Source organism: Trichechus manatus, unplaced genomic scaffold, assembly GCF_000243295.1.
Source record: "Trichechus manatus latirostris isolate Lorelei unplaced genomic scaffold, TriManLat1.0 scaffold00162, whole genome shotgun sequence".
Classification (NCBI taxonomy): Eukaryota; Metazoa; Chordata; class Mammalia; order Sirenia; family Trichechidae; genus Trichechus; species Trichechus manatus.
In genome coordinates, this window is record NW_004444098.1 from 341,675 (window position 1) to 354,025 (window position 12,351).

The window sequence follows — 12,351 nt, forward strand, 5'->3', positions numbered from 1 at the left end:
AATGACTTAGACGTCCCCATGAATGACCCACCATTCAATGCCCCAGTGTGTCCCTTCCCTGGTCTTCTCTTCTCCAGTGAGCTTTACTTCCTTTCCACTCGGCCACCCACTCCCTTCTTGTGCCCCAAACACACCTTCCTATACTTGCAGGTGTCTCACTCAATTGCGCTAGTGAATTATAGCGTAAAGGGTCTTCCTCTTCCTCAATCCCACTACTTTCTCTTTCTGCTCTATCAGCATCCACAACCTCCTTCCCCTGCCCTGCAATCCCCCGTTCCCCTTCTAGCTTGAATTCCATCCTCATCACTTCAGTCACTCATTGTCCTTCCATCTCAACCATCTGGCAAATCTCAACCCTCCAACAATGCAACGAATTAATGACCCCGTCACAGGTCCCATCTCAGCTGTACTCTCAGTTCTCGCGGTTACCCTTCTGTATTGCTCCAGAGGCTTCTCTCCAGTTCTCCAAGCCCTCTGTTAGAAACCCGTTCCACACTTCTCCATCTGCAACTCCCCCTCCCTCTTCAAGCCCAGTAGATAATCTTACCTCCTTCTCTATGCCAGACAGGAAGAAGCTTCTTCCCTACCACCGAACTATTTGCTTACCTACATTCTTTCTGCCTCCCCTACCGCTTATTGCTCTTACCAAAATGGAAGAGATACGCCTTCTCTCATTTCAAGTCTACCTGTGTTCTTAGGGGGCAGTGGTGGTTCAGTGGTTGAATTCTTACCTTCCACGCGGGAGCCCTGAGTTTCATTCCTGGCCGATGCACCTCATGCAAAGCCACCACCCATCCCTCAGTTGTGGACTGGGTGTTGCTATGATGCTGAACAGGTTTCAGCAGAGCTTCTAGACCAAGACAGACTAGAAAGAAAGGCCTGGCGATCTACTTCCAAACATCAGCCATGTGCAGGGGTTGCCGTGAGTCAGTAGCAGCTAACAACAGCAGCAGCTGTGTTCTAGCTTGCATCATCTCCTCACTACTCAGCACCGTTGGAGTATTGATTATCTACTCCTTTGCCCCATATCCTTAACCTCGCCTTCTCTCCCAGCTCCTTCCCAAGCACGTCTCTCCCTCCTATAGTAACTACAGCAACAACAGCACCTTTACCTGATACCAACCCCCCTCTCCAGCTATCGCTCTGTTTGTTTCCCTCCTCTTTAAAGCCAAATCTCCTAAACGCTGCCTCCGCTTCTCGTTTTCCACCATTTCCTCCACATGCTGCAATAGTGGACATTCCTACACATCATTGCAGTCAGACAGCTTCTTTGAATCCAGCGAGCCTTTTCTGTCCCTACTTGAATTCCCAGCAATATTCTGGTACATTTGACAGCTTTTTCCCTCTGAACAGGGTCGCTTCCCTTAGCACCCTCATCACTACCACCAAAACTCTGGGTTAGGCATTCTCCGACTTGCTCCACAGCACCTGGGCCAGCCCTCTTTGAAGTTCTTACTCTACTGTTTTGGGATTGCCAACTGGAAACTGCACCCCACACACACCCCATTATACCGTATGCACCTGATGGATGGGTCCATGTCTCACTTCTTCCCTATTTTATCCCCAATGCCCAGTGAGTGGCTGGCCCATACTAGGTGTACCAACTGAATGAAATAATAAAGATATTGAGTGCTTCCCCCCACCCCCATAGCTGCAATTCTTCAGAAACAGATAGCCAGGTCTTTCTTCTACAGCACATCTAGGTGGACTTGAACCTCCAACTTTTTGGTGAGCAGCTGAGTGCTTAACTATTTGTGCCACCCAGGGACTCCTAGAAATTGAAGGCTTTTAAGCGGAGGGTCTAATGTCTATTAGATTTACATTTTGGAACAAACACTCAGGCAGCCATGTGCAGAAGGAACTGTGCTGGGGTCAGGGAGACAGAAGGGGCTAAGAGGGAAGGCCCAGTTTGTTGGTCTGATCTAGAGCGGTATCCATGGGGATGGTAAGGCGGAGAATACTTTCTATGTTATTGTGAGAGATGAGGGCAGAAAAAAACCATTTAACCCTCAAAAACTAATGAGACAAGGCCTTATCAAATCTTATGTTGGCATTCCAACTCAACTTAATTAACACTTTTGAGCACCTACTCCATGCAAAGCATTGTATTAGGTTATGCAGATGTAGTGATTAGTAAGACTTTATCCCAATCCTGGAGATGACAACAGTCTCAGTCGGCTAGTGATAACACACATACTTTGTACCAGGCAGAGAGAAGAAGAGGCAGAATTGCAGAATTAAATCCTGGTAGTTTATGTTTGGAGGTTTTGCGTGTGTGTGTTCATGTTTTTGTTTGTTTGGTTGGTTTTGAGTTTTTTTTTTTTTGTCTAAGGATAATGGGCTAGTAGTATACCCAGAGAGTGTGTTGTGGTGGAAAGAACACTGTCTTGAGATAGAAAATAGGGGTCTTACAAAAAAAAAAAAAAAAACCAGACTTACTGGTCTGACAGAGGCTGGAGAAATCCCGAGAGTATGGCCACCGGACACCCTTATAGCTCAGTACTGAAGTCACTCCTGAGGTACACCCTTCAGCCAAAGATTAGACAGGCCCATAAAACAAAACGAGACTAAATGGGTACACCAACCCAGGGGCAAGGATGAGAAGGCAGGAGGGGACAGGAAAGCTGGTAATGGGGAACCCAAGGTCGAGAAGGGGAGAGTGTCGACATGTCGCAGGGTTGGCAACCAATGTCTCAAAACAATATGTGTATTAATTGTGTAATGAGAAACTAATTTGCTCTGTAAACCTTCATCTAAAGTACAATAAAAAAAAACTAAAAATAAAATAGAAGTCTTAGTTCCTCACCTGCCTCTAACGAGGTTGTATGATCTTGAACAATTTGCTTAACTTCTCTAGGACTTAATTTCCTCATTTGTAAAATGAAATTTCAAAATGAAATGACCGTATAAAAATTATGTTACTTTATATATTTGTTATATTTAAAATTTATATATTATTTCTAAAAAGTTTTCAAATCATCCACAGTGTCCATGTATTCCATATAATGCTTTGAGGATAAATGCTTTAACTTTGTCCTATACTATTTAGAAGAAAAGGGCATAACCTGGTCACAAATAAACAGCAAACTTTGGTTTCTTGGTTCTAAGAGACTGATGGGGGGCAGTGGTGTTCAGTGGTAGAATTCTCAACTTCCATGAGGTAGACGTGGGTTCGATTCCCAGTCAATGTACCTCATGTGCGGCCACCACTGGTGTATCAGTGGGGGCTTTCGTGTTGCTATGATGCTGAACAGATTTCAGCGGCGCTTACAGACTAAGACAGACTAGGAAGAAAGGCCTGGAAATTGATGAAAATCCTGTGGATCACAACGGTCCAATTCCCATTATACATGGCATCCCCACGAGTCAGGGGCTGACTTGATGGCAATTAAAAACAACAATAAGAGAATGATGATGATAATACTATTCACACATGACCATTAGGGACAGTTTACCCAAACGTGCATTTGTTTTCACTTCCTTGGCTCTTTTAACCTTATGATTTTTAAATTTTGCCCTACTTCCTGGCATGAATGCTAGGCTTTGTCAGAGGAACGTAAAGAAGAACATCAAATCAGTCTTTTTTTTTTTCCTTAACATTTTTTGTGTAATTTTTTTTATTGTGGTAAAAAATATATATATTAAAATATTTGCCATTGCCGTCAACTCGATTCCAGCTCATAGCGGCCCTGTGAGTCTCGCCCCTGGTAACCACTAATAAACTTTGGTCTCTATACAATTGCCCATTGTAGGTATTTCATATGAGTGGGATCGTACAGTATCAAATCAGTCTTTTTTGCTCCTTTGATAGACGAATAGTTTTAAATTCTGGGCTCAGATTGTTTGAGAACTTTCATCAAATTTCAGTGGAAGGGAGACATAGGAAGGAGCACAGAAAGTGGGTTTAGAATCAGGAAAAAGAACTATGAACTTGAAAATTCATCTGCTCTTCCCTTTGCTATGGATCCTGCTCCTGATAATTAAGTGGGCAACCGCTTCTATGAATGGCTAGTGTATCAGAGTAGGGCTAGCAGCTATAGCAGATGAACTCTGAAATAGCAGATTAATACACATCTATTTCTCATTCCCTTCAAGTCCACTGAGTGGCAGAAATGGAGATGCTGGCAGAGGGCCATGTGTCTCTGCTCCACGCAGTCATCCTGGAGCCCAGGCTGACAGAGCCACAGCCATCTTCAATCCATCAATTCCAAGGTCATCCTGGGTGTCAACATCCAGGTGACGATAGCGGGGTTGGGGAGGGAGGGAGGGAGAGAAGAGGCTTTCCTGTGGGAGGCTTATTGGGTCAGGCCGATATCATTTTCATCCTCATTTCATTGGCTCCATCTTAGCTAGATGGGCATCTCTAACTGCAAGGGAGGTTGGGTAACAGAGTCTAGGCAAGGAAGAGAAAGGGTAGATTTTGATTAATACATAATGGTCTCTGCCTTACCCAGGGATATTGATTCTGTCTAGCTGTCCCCTCACAACTCCTTCCTTTCTACCTCACGTCTGACAAAATATTTCAGAGGTGATTCCACTTGTCGTGAGTATAACTGGAAATATTTTTAAAGTAGTGTTATTCATAAAGTAAGCATCTGATTTTTATGGTGCAACCTTCAAATTTTCCCTAAGCGCTGTAATCGTTGCCTTAGACTATCATAGCACATTAGTTTGTACAGGGCATACAATGATCATATGTCACTCTGGTTTGTACATATAGATATAGCTTCAGCTCATGTAACTGGGACTATTTCTCTCTGAATGTTATCAGGCTTAATAAGGTCAGCAATAAAGAAATATTCAGCTCTAAGTTTCCTTTCGATCATTTGTCTGGGAAAATTATATTACAATTGCTGGCTTTGGGAATTTTCCAGTGGGGTGTCATAGCTTTGTTTGGTACAGTGCAGTGTGGTTCTCGAAGTGTGGTCCTGGTCCACCAGCATCAGCATCTCCTGGGAACTTACTAGAAACGCATATTCTCAGGCCTCACCTCAGACCTGCTGAATCAGACACTCTGGAGATGGGGCCCAGGCCTCTGTGTTTCAACAAGTCCTCTAGAGGATTTTGCTCAAGCTAATGTTTGATCTACTTTCAAAAATTATCTTACAGATGAAAATCCTGTGGATCACGACAGAATATTGTCCTATATAGTGCTGGGAGATAAATTCCCTAGGTTGGAAGGCACTCAAAATACATAATGGCCACAACAGTGGACTTGAGCATCCCGAGGATCGTGAAGGTGGTGAAGGATGGGGCAACATTTCATTCTGTTGGGCATAAGCTCAACGGCAACCAACAACCACAAAGTCTGAGAAGCACTGTTCTAGAGATCTAGAGTTTAAATTACTGCTGAAGCATTTCATTTTAAGGACTAGGTGAAAAGAACATTATTTGAAATTGTTTTGTTTAAAACATCGAATCTCTCTTATATTGCTGCGAATGAAGAGTGATGAAGAAAATTCACAGAATGAAGATTGCTAAGAGCCCTGGGAGGTCACTAGGGCAAATCGTTTTCAAAGGTGTGGGTCAGAGAAATCTGGGTTTCTATGAAGCATCTCTAGGTCCCCGGGTGGCACAAACAGTTTGCTCTCAGGTGCTGGGTCAAATTCACTTAGTGGCACCAAAGAAGAAAGGCCTGGCAATCTACTTTCATAAGATCATAGCCACTGAAAACTCTATGGAGTGCAGTTCTACTCTGACACACTTGGGGTCGCCATGAGTCAGAATCGACTCGACGGCATCACACGAATAGATATATACACACCCATGTTCATTGCAGCACTGTTCACAATAGCAAAAAGATGGAAACAACCTAGGTGCCCATCAACAGACGAATGGATAAACAAATTATGGTATATCCACACAATGGAATACTATGCAATGATAAAGAACAATGATGAAGCCCTGAAACATAACATGGAGGAAGCCAGAGTTCATTATGCTGAGTGAATTTAGTCAGTCACAGAAGAACAAGTATTGTATAAGACCACTATTATAAGAACTCAAGAAAAGGTTTAAACACAGAAGAAAACATTCTTTGATGGTTACGAGGGTGGGGAGGGAGGGTGAGGGCTATTTACTAACTAGATAGTAGATAAGATTTATCTTAGGTGAAGGGAAGGACAGCACACACTATAGGGCAAATTAGCACAACTGGACTAAACTAAAGCTAAGAAGTCTCTTGAATACAATCAAACACTTTGAGGGACAAAGTAGCAGGGGTAAGGGTCTGGGGACCATGCTTTCAGGGAACATATAGGTCAATTGGCTTAAGAAAGCTTATTAAGAAAGTGTTCTGTATCCTACTTTGGTGTGTGGCATCAGGGGTCTTAAAAGCTTGCAAGTGGCCATCTAAGATGCATCAATTGGTCCCAACCATCTGGAGGAAAGCAGAATGAAGAACACCAAAGACACAAGGAAAGTAGTAGCCCAAGAGACAGAAAAGGCCACATAAACCAGAGACTGCATCATCTTGAGACCAGAAGAACTAGATGGTGCCCGGCTACCACCAGTGACCACCCTGACAAGGAACACAACACAAAGTCCTGGATGGAGTAGGAGAAAAGTGGGGTGCAGAACTCAAATTCATGTAAAAAGACCAGACTTAATGGTTGATTGAGACTGGAGGGACCCTGGAAGACAGGGCCTCTGGACTCTCTGTTAGCCCAGAACTGAAACGATTCCTGAAGCCAACTCTTCAGACAAAGATTAGACTGGGCTATAAGACAGAAAATGATACTTGTGAAGAGAGTGCATCTTAGTTCAAGTAGATACATGAGACTAAATGGGCAGCTTCTGTCCGGAGGTGAGATGAGAAGGCAGAGAGGGTTAGGAGCTGGTTGAATGGACACAGGAAATCAGGGGTGGAAAGGAGGAGTGTCCTGTCACAGTATGGGGAGAGCAACTGGAGTCACATAACAATGCATGTATAAATTTTTGTATGGGAAAAAAGAAAGAAATTTAAAAAGAAAAAGAATTGACTTGACGGCAACATGTTTGGTTTTGGTTTATGAAGCATCTCTAAGAGTTTACTAAAAGAAAATGTATTTATAATACGCTTTACTGGTGATTCACTGTTCTGACCAGCCAGGATTTCTCTCCAAAAGGCTCAGAATTCTGTGTCTGGAGAAACAGCTTGGGAGCTTTAGGGCAGAGACAATATCTTACTTGTCTTTGTATCCCCATTACCTCCCAGAGTGCTTAGCATAGAGCTGGCCTTGTTATGTGCCCTGGAGTTGATTCTGACTCCTAGCAATCCTGTAGGAGAGTTGAACTGCCCCCTACGGTTTCTAAGGCTGTAATCTTTACAGGAGCAGATCCACAGGTCTTTTCTCCTGTGGAGCCACAGGGTAGGCTCAAACTGCGACCTTTCCGTTAGCAGCCAAGAGCTTAACCATTGTGACACCAGGGCTCCTACATTACAAACATTTATGAGCAAATGAGTAAGTGGATGGAACAACACTTAAGGGACGGTGTGGGGGGGAGCATTCTAGGATCTCATGGATTCAGGTTCTTAAGTAACTTCTACTAATATTCCGGGGTCACTTTGAAAAAAAAAATCCCACTTTGATAGCTTCTTTTAGTTACTATTAAAGAAAACTGCCTGCCTAACATATGTGGTCAGTCTTATCAGGAGTTAAAGATTTTACCTACTATGTATTAAAAATAATGCCTCCAATCCCTCCAAGAGAAAAAAAAAAGTATATGAAGATAGTGCATGTTCCGTTTCTTGAAATGTTTAAAAAAGATCTCTGTTACTCCATGTTAACCTTTTCAGTGACTAACCCAGCTTTCTCAACCTCGGCCCTAAGGACATTTGGGCTGGATAATTCTTTGTTGTGCGGGGGTTGCGATATGAGAGATTCGATATGTTTTAAATAAAACGATTTCAAATAATGTCCTTTTGACCCGATGCTTGAAATGAAACGCTTCAGCTGTAATCTAAGGCAACTCTGAATCTCTAGAGCAGGAGTCCTTAAGGAAAATTCTTGTGCATTGTAGGATGGTTAGCAGCACCCCAGAATCCTTCCCCCCAGTTGTGACAACCAAAATGTCTCCAGATACTGCCAAGTGTCCCCTGGGGCGACACAATCGCCCCTGATTGACAGCCAGGGCTCTAACCTAATATTGCATTTGATTCAAAGCTCTGGAAACAGGCTTCAAGGAAGAGCATATGTTCCACAGCTCTCTTTAACTCATTGTTGAGGACTCTGGCAGCGACACCTTTGTCTATTTTGAAATGGTTTGATTCACAAATCCTCATTATTTTCGGCCAGTTTTCTCCTTGGAACAACTTTATCTTCAGAAATGCAATTCATAAACTCTGAGGATCTGTTTTTACATTTACTGTGATTTTCTACACTGATTCAGCACTGACTTTCACGGCTAGGTATTTTTATTTAATAATTTCTAGAAAATATATACACTGGCTTAAGAACTCGTACAAGTCCACAATATAGTGGTAGCACTGACTTTTTTTTTTAAATCAAGTTCATTACAATCTTTGGGGACCTGGTGGTGCAATGGTTAAGCGTTAGGCTGCTAACTAAAAGGTCGGCAGTTCACACCCACCAGCCGCTCCTCGGAAACCCTATGGGGCAGTTCTACTCTGTCCCGTAGTGTCACTATTAATCGCAATAGACTCAACAGCAACGGGTTTGGTTGTTTGTTTTTAAGTAAAACTGGCACTAAAATAAAATGTAATAATAGCCTTTATTACATCCCACCTCAAGACTCCATCCCTAGAAAGAAATTTGCCATTGCTTCTGGAATTTACTTCCTGGTATTTAAAGACTAAGGAGCCCTAGTGGCACAGAGATTAAGCACTCGGCTGCTAACAGAAAGGTAGGCAGTTCGAATCCACCAGCCGCTCCATGGGAGAAACAGATGTGGCAGGCAGTCTGCTTCCATAAAAATTAAACCCATAAACCTACTGCCCTTGAGTCGACTCCAACTCATCATCTTGGAAACCATATGACGCAGTTCTACTGTCCCACAGAGTAGCTATGAGTCAGAATGACTCGATGGCAAAGGGTTTGGTTTTACTTAAACAGTAAGGTCCCTGGGTGGTGCAAATGGTTTGCACTGGACTACTTACTAACTGAAAGGTTAGCGTTTTGAACCCACCTGGCGGCACCACGGAAGAAAGGCCTGGCAATCTGCTTCTGTCCGTAAAGATTACAGCCAAGAAAACCCTATGGAGCAGTTCTACTCTGTAACGCATGGGGTTGCCACGAGTCCGAACGGACTTCACAGCAACAGGTTTGGTTTATCTAAAGACTATGCTAATAATCCCTGTTTCTTGATTTATTTTAGATGTTATCTATTTTCTTCCTGATAATGCAGGAGGATTTAACATTATTTCAACATCCCCTCATTTCTGCTCCTGCGTTTTCTCAATATAAATGTTACAGTTTTTATTTAAATCGTCAGTGTTTAAATGATGATGTAAGTCGAGTGTGCTCCAGAGCCACTAGTCTACTCTGACATCCTTGTGTTGATGTTTTAAACATTCCTTTTTCATTTCATGGCATTTTGAGAGGGAGAGAAGATCAAACCATGTGGCCATAACACCACATTTAATAAGAGGTACTAATATTATATTTGAAAACTTTTTAATTGATTTCATAAAGTCTCAAAAATTTAATATTAGAAGGGAGAAGCCCTATTTTATCCTGACCTTTTGTATTTAGCGTAAGTTTAAAGGCTGTACTTTTCTTAAAATTTAAGAGATAATTATAAAATCCGATTTTTAATTTTTCATAAAAATACTTTTTGTACTGTTATTAACACCAAGAAATTGGGACCACCCAGGTAACAAAAGCAGGGGATTAAAAACGATACCCTATTGAAATGACAGATAAAGAAGATACTCAGTGAGAAATGTGGATATAATAAAGCCCACAATTCGGAAATTTTAGGAATCAAAGTCAAGCCATTAATTACTAACAAAGACGCCAACAGTGCTTTGTCTTTCACGGTGAATGCACAATTAGCACTTAAATATTAAAACTAGGGAATAAACCATCCATAATCTACTGAAAAAGACCATCTGCTTCTATAAATTTTGTTCTCATACACTTGCCAAAAGCAGAGAACATATTAACAAAATAATGGGCCTTGCGCTGTTAATTGGTAGGTTGTTTGCAGTTGTGCTGTTGCTATTAGAATTTAGTAAGCCATTCCTTTTGCTAAATTAATAAGCAGCCAAGATTATGTAATGGTTGCTTTCAGCAGCTAATTATTTTTCCCATAGTTCCTTCTTCCCCTTACCCCCACCCCACTTTTGTGGGCTAAGAACCCCATCGACTGCCAACGTGTAATCAGCTAGTCTCCAGCCTTATTTTCTGAGCCACAGACCAACATTAGGAGCATAACCAATGAGTTTAAACTTGGAAGTGGCTACCTCTGGAACCCTGGGGATATAGATGTTTTGTACGGAAAAAAGAGAAAGCAGCATTTGGAATTAGAGGGTGGGTTTCATTGCATAGCATCAGAACAATCTTTGAAGGAATGGCATCTGTTTTGTGTAGTAATCGGAACGTGCCTTTGGGGCATGACTGGGCCAGGGAGCTGGGAGAAATTTGGGTGGGGGCCTAAAGAACTACAGATAGCCAGCTCTGTGCTTTTCCTGGCAATTTCTTTTGTATTTCAATATTCATTAATCACACAGGTTAGTAGAAAAATTTCCAAGCAGCAATACTAGTGCTTAACAAGGGAAAGCACTATCAGTTTTTATTTTGCTAAAGAAAGGCATTAAAAAAATGCCCCTGTTATATACTACCTCAATTTTATAAAGACATTTTAGCCCCCACACACAAAAAGAACACAATCTTTAATAAAGAATTCCTTTAAATTGATTAAATTTAGCTTCATGAAAAATTTAGCATTTTTTACTAGGAACCATCAAAAAATCTTGGAGACTGTTCGGGAACCTCTGCAAAAAGGGTATGGCCCAACAAGAACAATTTTCTAGCTTCCTTTGTAAGAACTCAGGAGACTGGGGTAATGAATAGCATTCAACATGGGAAACCCGTGGCTGCTCAAGCAAGGTCACTTAATCCCGTGGGGCTCCCCCTTCCTCATCTGTAAAAGATGAGTTGGACTAGATGATTCATCAATTCATTTGAAAAATAAATGTGCCAGGCACTAGGCTCAGCATTCCGGGTCTTAACAAATCTATCATTTTAGAGTCCTTATCAGTCAACTCACATATTTATTAGTTGCTATAGGCCAGGCAGTGGAATAGGCTGAGGATGCAAAATGGAATACAATTCAAGATGATGTGCTCAGTGGAGGCCAACGCGCACATGGGTGAAAGAGCAACTCGTTTTTACAGGGTTTTAGGGTCAGTCCTCACAGAAGAGGTGACTTTTAAGAGAAAGGGCACGCCAGGCAGAGCAAATCGTCGGCAAAGCTAAACCGAACCCAGGCGGGTAGGGGGCAGCCCCCCTGTGACGGAAACAGGACTCTATCTGAAAGGCTGTCTGGACTTTTCAGCAGTGAACGGACAGTAACCTATCGGGTCCGCAGCACTTAGGATAGGCGAGGCAAACCCAGGAAAGAGACTCTTGCAAAGCATGGGGCGAAAGGTGTCTAGACTACGGCTGTAGCCGCGCGATGGGAGGCAGGGGCCGGGTTCCGAAGAGTTGAGGCGGAATACTTGCAAAAGCACCACTGACCGCTTGCACGAGCTCCACAAAGAGCTGATTTGATTTCCCAGGAATTGCAGACCCCTTCCACCATTATCCCCGGCCGTCACACCTCCCTTGTCCCAGCCTCTTAGAGGCATGGAAAGTGATCCGAGCACGAACGTGGCTCTTCGAGGTCGGGGGCTTCAATGCCCGGCACGGCGGTATCCGCAAAGCACGCCACGGAACCCCGTCCACCCGCCACAGACGAAGCCCGGGAAGCAGCCTGCGCGCACCCCGGGAGCAGGGGCGCCAGTGCGCAGGCGCGCCGGCCCCGGCAGAGGCCCCTTCCGGGTCACGTGGCCTGGTTTCCGGTCCGCGCCACCCGCCTCCGTGGACACCTGGCCAATCGGCTTCCTTGGGCTGCGCGGTCGCCGGCTCTGCCTCCGGTGTCGTGGGCGGTGGCTGAGCTGCTTCCCGCGCGTCGCCTAGCCCGCCCCTCCGCTCGCCGCAGCCCCGACTCCTCCCTCGGCCGGCCCCCGGGGCGGGGTCTGTCAGCTCGCCCTCCCCTCGCCGCCTAAGCCTGCCTTTCTCCAAACCGGTCCCCTCCCCTCAGCAACACGGCTGCTGCTCCTCACCGCGGCGACAGGGGTTTCCCCTTAGCCGCTGCCGCTGCCGGCCGAGTCCCGCCGCGCCCGCGGCCCGCGGCCGCAGTAAGTCC

The 12,351-nt window shown here is 44.0% G+C and overlaps 1 protein-coding gene across 5 annotated transcripts in view; it reads left to right on the forward strand.

The window, feature by feature from the left end:
* Nucleotides 1-12,223: 12,223 nt before the first annotated feature.
* The window catches only part of AP1S2 (adaptor related protein complex 1 subunit sigma 2), a 29,838-nt gene continuing 29,710 nt past the window's right edge, over nucleotides 12,224-12,351 (forward strand). For all 5 annotated transcript variants that reach the window (XM_023740679.1, XM_023740678.1, XM_023740676.1 and 2 more), the window contains exon 1: nucleotides 12,224-12,343. The gene's annotated coding sequence lies outside the window, so the exon portion shown is untranslated. The remainder of the gene's footprint in view (nucleotides 12,344-12,351) is intronic.